The sequence below is a fragment of the Gymnoscopelus braueri genome (genome assembly GCF_963280865.1).
Source record: "Gymnoscopelus braueri genome assembly, chromosome: 21".
NCBI lineage: Eukaryota > Metazoa > Chordata > Actinopteri > Myctophiformes > Myctophidae > Gymnoscopelus > Gymnoscopelus braueri.
The window spans coordinates 6,078,395-6,087,159 of NC_137623.1; the positions used below are offsets into that span (position 1 = coordinate 6,078,395).

Here is an 8,765-nt window from a genome sequence, read left to right on the forward strand (position 1 = left end):
AGTTTATGTTTAAAACAATAAAAATAACAATCAAGATTAGATATGATAAAAAAAAATTGGCAAAACCCTAGCGTTATTTCAAGATAGATGTATGATTAGATGTATTTATTGATTTTGAGAGCTAATATATTAGATATAAAATATGTCAAATTCTTGATCTTGAGTCTTGATCTAAGGGTAGCAAAACCCCACCCTGACTTTCTCTCACAGTGTCTTTCTTTGAGCGTGTCAAAAGCAGTGATGACTCATAATACAATCATACAATAATGCTAAAAGGATAACACAAAAAGTTATTGTTTTCAAGGAACGATATTGCAATCTAAAATGCATGAAAAATAATGTTAACATAACGTGCACTTACCGTCCTTAAATGTCCTGAAATGTAAGGTATCATATTATTATATAAATAAATAAATAAATACATAATATTATGAAATATGCTTTTAAATTGATTGATGAGGAATTCATAATTTATGGATGCATAATATTTATTGAGTCAACTCACGCCCAGGCCGCCTCCAACCATTGCATCTCAGTGACTGTGGAAAATGAAACAAGTCTGTATTATTTATTATAATATCAGTTACAATGTGTCACACCTGGTAATGTTAGGAGTTCTTAGTTCATCAGCGCTATATATATATACAAACACACACACACACACACACACACACACACACACACACACACACACACACACACACACACACACACACACACACACACACACATATATATATACTAGACTGATACTAGGTTCTTGGTTTACCTTTGATCCTAGTTTACTGTGACACAGTACTCTGTGACTCTCTGCATTTGATGTGTAAAAACCAATTAGTTATTGTAAGTTGCTCTAAGAGTGTTTGCTAAACCTTGTATATTGTAAAATGTGTTTCTTACGAGAAAACCCTGAAGACTTCCCTCCTGAAGACATCGCTGGAGACCCTGATCCAAGCCCTCCACCACCACCGGCACCAAACCCTCCATTCGGAGACATCCCACCAAACCCTCCACCTCCACCACTGTAACTCTGAGATGGCTCAGAAATTGGATCTGATTTCACTTCTTCAGTTCCAGCCACAAGAACAAAGAGCAGGATAAGAGCAACGTACACCTTCATCCTAAAAAAATAAACACAAGTAAAGATCCTGTCCAATCTCCAGGTAAAATAAATATGCATTTTTATAATGAAAAGTTTACCCTTCTGCTGATGATTATGATTATTATTCTAAGCATCATCAGAAGAAAATAGTATATGAAAAAAATCATGATGACAGAAGCAACAACATATTAAAAGAGGAAATCGAAATTCATGGCATTAAAGAAAATCTCTGAAATATTTATAGCGTACCAATACGTACCTGGTACCAATATGTATAGCTCATAGCGAGTGCCGCGCTATGAGCTTGTAGATCTGCTATTTTTGAAAAAGCGTGAAAATGTGTGCAAATCTTTGAATATATATATTTTTTAACACAAACATTTGTAACTCAAATCTTTGCTTCTGGTGGTCCCTGGAACAACCCCCTATTTTGAGATGGGGGGGGGGTCCACGGCCAAATACATATCATTTTGGGTGGTCTTTAACATGAAAAAATGTTTTTGGTCACCGACCCCCATCAAAACATCTTGTTCCAGGGACCCCCCAGAAGCAAAGATCTGAGTTAAAAATGTTGTTTCAAAAAATAGATGCATTCAAAGATTTGCACAAATGTTCAAGATTCATAGCTCATAGCGAGTGCCGCGCTATGAGCTTGTAGATCTGCTATTTTTGAACAGCCAGAGTGTAAAATAATGGTAATCGCTAAGATCTAAAATTACACACAGATGTGTTCATGGATTGAATGGAATAAACTCACCTTCAGTTTGAGTGTTGAGCCGTAGTAGTTTGAGTGTTGAGCCGTAGTAGTTTGAGTGTTGAGTCGTAGTAGATGAACGTCCTTCCAGATGAAACAGCTGCTGATGTGGAGTGGTATCGGTTGGTCGTGTCCAGTGGTCATATATATACTTACGGTGTGTGTGTGTGTGTGTGTGTGTGTGTGTGTGTGTGTGTGTGTGTGTGTGTGTGTGTGTGTGTGTGTGTGTGTGTGTGTGTGTGTGTTTGTGTTTTCATAGATAAACACCCAGGGAACGTACTGTACTGTAGAGTCACACCATATCGTGCCAAAACATGTTTTCATAAATAAACATCCAGGACACGGTCTGTACAGTCACACCATATCGTGGCAAAAAATAGTAGATCTATCTAATGTTTTTGAAAAATCTTGAAAATGTGTGCAAATCTTTGAATATATATATATATATATATATATATATATATATATATATATATATATATAAATATATATATATATATATAAATATATATATATGAATCGCCCACAAAAAGTTCCAAAACGTAACTCCTTTTAATAATTCCAATTGGTATTGTGTTTTATATCATTCTTATCGTTGATTAGTCACCTGTACAACGAGGTACAACTTGTAAGGATTTTTCAATCGTGGTATGAGCAACATGCAGCTAAACGTGTGGGTAGCGCCCCCAATAAATGTGTTTGGTCCCAATATGCTTCTGTTGGTATTAAATCACTCTGCCAGTCACTCAGGTCAAGTGTCAGTCACACACCTGTGAGTCCTACTACTTTGTTGTGTGTGCGCGTGTGTGTGTGTGTGTGTGTGTGTGTGTGTGTGTGTGTGTGTGTGTATGTGTGTGTGTGTGTGTGTGTGTGTGTGTGTGTGTGTGTGTGTGTGTGTGTGTGTGTGTGTGTGTGTGTGTGTGTGTGTGTGTGTGTGTGTGTGTGTGTGTGTGTGTGTGTGTGTGCGTGTGTGTGTGTGTGTGTGTGTGTGCTCCAAGCAGCAACACATCCCCCATGGAAAGATGCCACGTTTGTCGTGCAAACATTGCAATGAGGCAAGTGGAAGCTGCTGTTCCGTTATGCAGAGTGGCAGCATTATTTGGTGTCAGCCCTGGCACTATTTCCAAACTTACACCCTGTGACTGGCACACACCTGTGACTGACACACACCTGTGACTGGCACACACCTGTGACTGGCACACACCTGCCTGCACCTACCAGGGCTGACACCTAATGAAGCGTGATCTGCGTAACGGAACACCAGCTTCCACCTGCCCGTGGCCTTATCCTGAAGGGACAAACGTGGCATCTTTCCATGGGGGCAGTGTTGCTGCTTGGAGCATACACACAAACTGCTTGATAAAAAAAGTATGTCGCTATTTATCAGTGGTGCTCAAACTTTTTCATGTCAATGACCCCCAAAGTGATGTGATGTATTTGGCCGTGGACACCAAAACAGGAGAAAAACATGCAGGAGAAATGGAAGAACCGTTGTCGGCCCGGAGAAATGGTCAATAACAGGACTCTCCTTGTGAAAACAGGAGAGTTGGCAGGTCACACACACGTGCGCGTTCATGTAAACGTACTGATACACACGCGCGCGCGCGCGCGCGACACACACACACACACACACACACACACACACACACACACACACACACACACACACACACACACACACACACACACACACACACACTTACTTCCTGTGTGTGAGTAGATATTAAAAGTTGAGTGGTAGAAGAAGTAACCTACTGTATACTCAAACTTTTTGAATTAAATTAAATCATGATAAATACATTATAAACTTTGTATTTATGTAAACGTAGTGATAATATAAACATAGCCTATACTCTGTTACAAGTAAAAGTCCATCTATTCTCATTTTGCTTGAGTAAAAATAATAATAATATGAGATTCTTCTCATAGTAAGTTTAGGCTTCATATAATATTGAATCGTGCATATTTAATGAGACAATTTACATATTTGAATAAATTGTCTATTTTACAACCAGTATGGACTCAATGATGGAACCAATATGAACTGTTATCAGGGTTCATCACCATGCCGGCTTGTGGTGAACATACACATATTACCAGAGACAGAGCTTATGTAAACCAAATGGACCCTTATGGGTCTGTAACTCTTGAGTGTGTACAAATGGAACCAAATGGACCCTTACAGGTCTGTAACTCTGAGAGTTTACACATGGAACCAAATGGACCCTTATGGGTCTGTAACTCTGAGTGTGTACAAATGGAACCAAATGGACCCTTACAGGTCTGTAACTCTGAGAGTTTACACATGGAACCAAATGGACCCTTACAGGTCTGTAACTCTGAGAGTGTGTTAAAGTGTGAAGTGTAAAGTTCACCAGCACTAAGAATACATAACAATAACAACAGGAAAGCTTGTAGAGTAGGTCAATGTAAATGGATTATCTTGTTTTTAAGAGTTTATGTTTAAAACAATAAAAATAACAATCAAGATTAGATATGATAAAAAAAAAAAAATACATGTTCAGACGTCATGAAATTTGTTTTGCTTTGATCCCTGAGTTTGCCTTTGAGCACATGCAGTTGTATGGCATGTTTTTGAAATGTTTTAAATTGTAACTCCTGTTTGAAAATGCTTAAACATACTATGGGAGTGAAGTGCTATTTGGTGATTGACCTCACTAAAGTAATGTCAAAGATCTGCTGAAATGCTAAATCAGTCTAATTCTATTCATGTAATTGCATCGCTTGAACAAATATGTCATCTCTTGGTGGGAACGCTCCCGACTTCTATATGATATTAATACAGTCAATTTATTGAGCAATTATTATTATATATTATGTATTGTATATTATAATTATTCTGCCTAGTTTCTGTAGTTAGGGTTAGTTTTTTGGTCTTGTAGTTTTGTCCACTAGTTTCCCCAGGTGCTTTGCATCTTATTTCGTTCCTTATTTTATTGATGAAACATTAAAATAAATGATAACGTAAATGTATTTTTTCTTTAAAGAATGCTTTCACTGTGATAGCGATAAGTAGAATTTACCAGCGTTTGCCTATTTACTCTGTAAAAGTCAGAGTTGAAATGTACTTATATAAGTCCAGTAACTCCAGTAAATTCATCAAAACTGTACTTAAGTGCAGTAATTGAGTAAATGTACTTAGTTACTTTACACCACTGGACACAAATCACATGTAAATAATGCTTCAGGTAAAGTTTACTATAATCTCACTGAGACACACGGTCATCACATCACATCATGAAAGAGGAAACGCACACAGGAATGATCAACTCATAATCACATGATGAAATCTGTTTCTTTTTTTTTGATTGATTAATTAATGATGAAGATGAAGATAACCAGGACAGATCAGAGATGATGAAGATGATGATGATGTTGATGATGATGACGACGAAGAAGATTGTGAGTGAGGTGTTGAAATGTTGAGGAAGCCCAGTCGTCCTGTAGAAAATGTACACAAACAGCTAATATTCCATATATAATACATTACAATAGTCTCATAGTAACAATGTCTCATTATTATTAACCCATTCATTCCAGGAACACATACTGTGTCATTTTAGAATTATTTTTTCTAGCTACAACCATTTTATATACTTTGGCTATTCAAAAATAGCAGATCTACAGCTCGGTGCCGCGCTATCTTGTAGATCTGCTATTTATTTATTTTAAATTGTGAAAATCTTTGAATATATATATTTTTAAAGCAAACATTTTTTACTCAAATTTTTACTTCTGGGGGATTCTACAAATGTCTTCTAAATCCTTTCAAACGTATGTTGTTATAATATCAGTGGTTCTCAATTTTTTTTCATGTTGCGGACCCCCATCTCAAAATATTGTGTTCCAGGGACCCCCCAGAAGAAAATATTTGAGTCTCTGTCTCTATAAGATTTGCACAAATTTTCCACAAATTCTCAATCATCTGTGTCATTTTTAGATGTATTTGGCTATTCAAAAATAGCAGATCTGCGAGCTCATAGCGGCAGTAAATGATATAATATCCTAGGAAGAGTGGTACAGTAGATAACATTCATAACTCCTTCCTGAATCGATCGCAGCTAAAAAATAAAAATAAAACGCTATTAAAATATGCAATCTGGCACAAGTCCCATAGGCTCAGGTTTTATCTGCGGTCGATTCAGTTTGGAGTTATGATTTTTTTCCCCTACTGTACCACTCGTCCTAGGATATCATAATTAAAGGTAAGAAAAACACTGGGCGGAATTCTCCTTTAATTTGAGGTCCTTGACATGAACATGATGGAAAACTGGTGTAGATTAACTGTTCCTTCACTTGGACTAAAGCTGCATGTTATCATGAACATGATGGAGAATTCACTATTTAACAGAGGTTATATACGACCCCCTGTCTCTTTGTTGGGACCCCCTGTCTCTTTGTTGGGACCCCCTGTCTCTTTGTTGGGACCCCATGTCTCTTTGTTGGGACCCCCTGTCTCTTTGTTGGGACCCCCTGTCTCTTTGTTGGGACCCCCTGTCTCTTTGTTGGGACCACATGTCTCTTTGTTGGGACCCCCTGTCTCTTTGTTGGGACCCCCTGTCTCTTTGTTGGGACCCCCTGTCTCTTTGTTGGGACCCCCTGTCTCTTTGTTGGGACCCCATGTCTCTTTGTTGGGACCCCCTGTCTCTTTGTTGGGACCCCCTGTCTCTTTGTTGGGACCCCCTGTCTCTTTGTTGGGACCCCCTGTCTCTTTGTTGGGACCCCATGTCTCTTTGTTGGGACCCCATGTCTCTTTGTTGGGACCCCCTGTCTCTTTGTTGGGACCCCCTGTCTCTTTGTTGGGACCCCCTGTCTCTTTTGCACAACACAAGATGGAAAAAGTCCTTTAACCCAATGCATCTGTGTCATTTTTAGATTTATTTGGCTATTTAAAAAATAGCAGATCTACAAGCTTGTAGATCTGCTATTTTTTTTTGAGATTTTGACAATTTGTGCAAATCTTTCAATATATATATATTTTTTTTAAAGTGAACATTTTAAAGCAAATATTTGGCCGCGGACCCCCATCTCAAAATGTTTTGTTCCAGGGACCCCTCCCCCAGAAGCAAAGATTTGAGTTAGAAATGTTCGCTTTAAAAACATATATTCAGAGATTTGCACACATGTTCATGATTTTTCAAAAAATAGCAGATCTACAAACTCATAGCGCAACACCCTATATGAGCTTGTAGATCTGCTATTTTTTTGAATTGCCAAAGAAATCTAAAAATTACGCAGATTCTTTCCCGGTCTTTATGGGTTAACCCATTAATGGGTTAATGGGTTTTAATGGGTTTAATGGGTTAACCCATAAAGACCTGAGGCCGATTCTACAAATGTCTTCTAAATCCTAACAGTTTTCTGAAAAACGTATGAATAACAATGTAAGTTAAATGTACAACTTAGCTGTACAGTACATTGAGTAAATTGATTTACTCACCACCGTTCACATTTACACACATCAAGGGCTGAATAGAAAAGAAGGAAAGTAGAGTCTTGATAAAGAACAAATATAGGTTTTACTTGAAAATACAGAATAATTGATTACAGGAACTTTTGAAATATCAGCAACAATTTCATTCCTAGATTCTAAAATACTTTGTAGTATACTCTATAATAATCTATATAGAGGGTTCCAGGGGTCCAGGATTAAATATATTGCATCCAGGAGAAACTATGGTCTTAGAATTCTGGTTGACAATACTTGTAATAGAAATCCAACGGTCTGTATTCCTTGAGCATCAAAAAGCTGCCCATCTCTGCAAAGTCCGAGCTTCCATAATAATCTAGAGTCCATGATCATCTGAAGGGTCCTGTGGAGACTTAGGTTAAAAAAAAGGTCTCTGTTAATAAACTGTTTTTTTTTGGTCAAATTCTCATAGCGTCTTGTAGAATGTCCAAGAAAGCATATTCCAATAGAGAATCCAAAATGTTCTCACTTCTGTCTTTCCGCTTTCGATTGTTTTAGTGCCCAGGCAAAGAGGACGAGATAGCCAATGAATAGGAAAGGAAATTAGATTTTAACAGTTTAATATGATTGGATTTTCTACAGGTGTTTAATAAGGGCTATTTGTCCACTGTGCATACTCAAAAGGTCTATTGTACATATGTATTTCCAGACATCCTGTCAGGATGTAACAGGGAGTAGGTGGTACAGATGTCTTCTTATCATGATATATATGCTAGTGGTGATGAAGCCAGAGGGACATGGACCTCTCTCAGAACAGCTCATGGTATTTGTACCATAACTCTTCTTTTCCAGTATCTGTGTTGAAGATATGGTCTGGGTTTAGTGCAAACCAGAGTGAAGAGACCAGGTCTAAACAATAGTGGTTCTGTGAACCTCCCTGTGTCAGGGGGAGCATGGAGTAAAATGACTTTTTGCAGGCATCCTCTTGCCCATGGACTCATGTATTTACATTTTGCTGTAGCTATGTCTGTGTTGATATATAATAACCACTAGATGGCATCATTACTACCATCTATACCTTTTACCATGCCATCATACCATGCTATATATAGGCCACGCCTACTAACATTTCTAGACTCTGAATGTATAGAGACAGGATGTATGCTGTGTGCCAAGCCAACTACCAGTCTTAAATAAATGACCTTGAACGAACCAATGTTTCATCATTGATAGATAGAAACATATGGTACCAGGAGTGGTCACGAGTCGTCAAGATGGAAAGTGTGAAGCCGCCAGACGCTGTGAATTGGACTGGTAATGTTGACTACGAGTGGCGCACCTTCAAACAGCGTTTCATGCTGTACCTGATGGCTGTAGGACTGGATGGAAAGGCGGATACACGGAGGATTGCACTGCTTCTGACCGTCGCGGGACAACAAGCCGTGGAAGTATACAACACATTTGTGTTCGACAACGCG

General features: G+C 38.3%; 1 long non-coding RNA gene across 1 annotated transcript; it reads right to left on the bottom strand.

Annotated features, from left to right (window-relative positions):
- Positions 1–360: 360 nt before the first annotated feature.
- On the bottom strand, positions 361–1,966 carry LOC308077443. The gene is made up of 4 exons (XR_013932403.1): positions 1,860–1,966; positions 901–1,121; positions 506–539; positions 361–375 (listed from the first exon to the last, which is right to left on the bottom strand). It is a non-coding gene; the product is annotated as an uncharacterized lncRNA (long non-coding RNA).
- Positions 1,967–8,765: the final 6,799 nt, after the last annotated feature.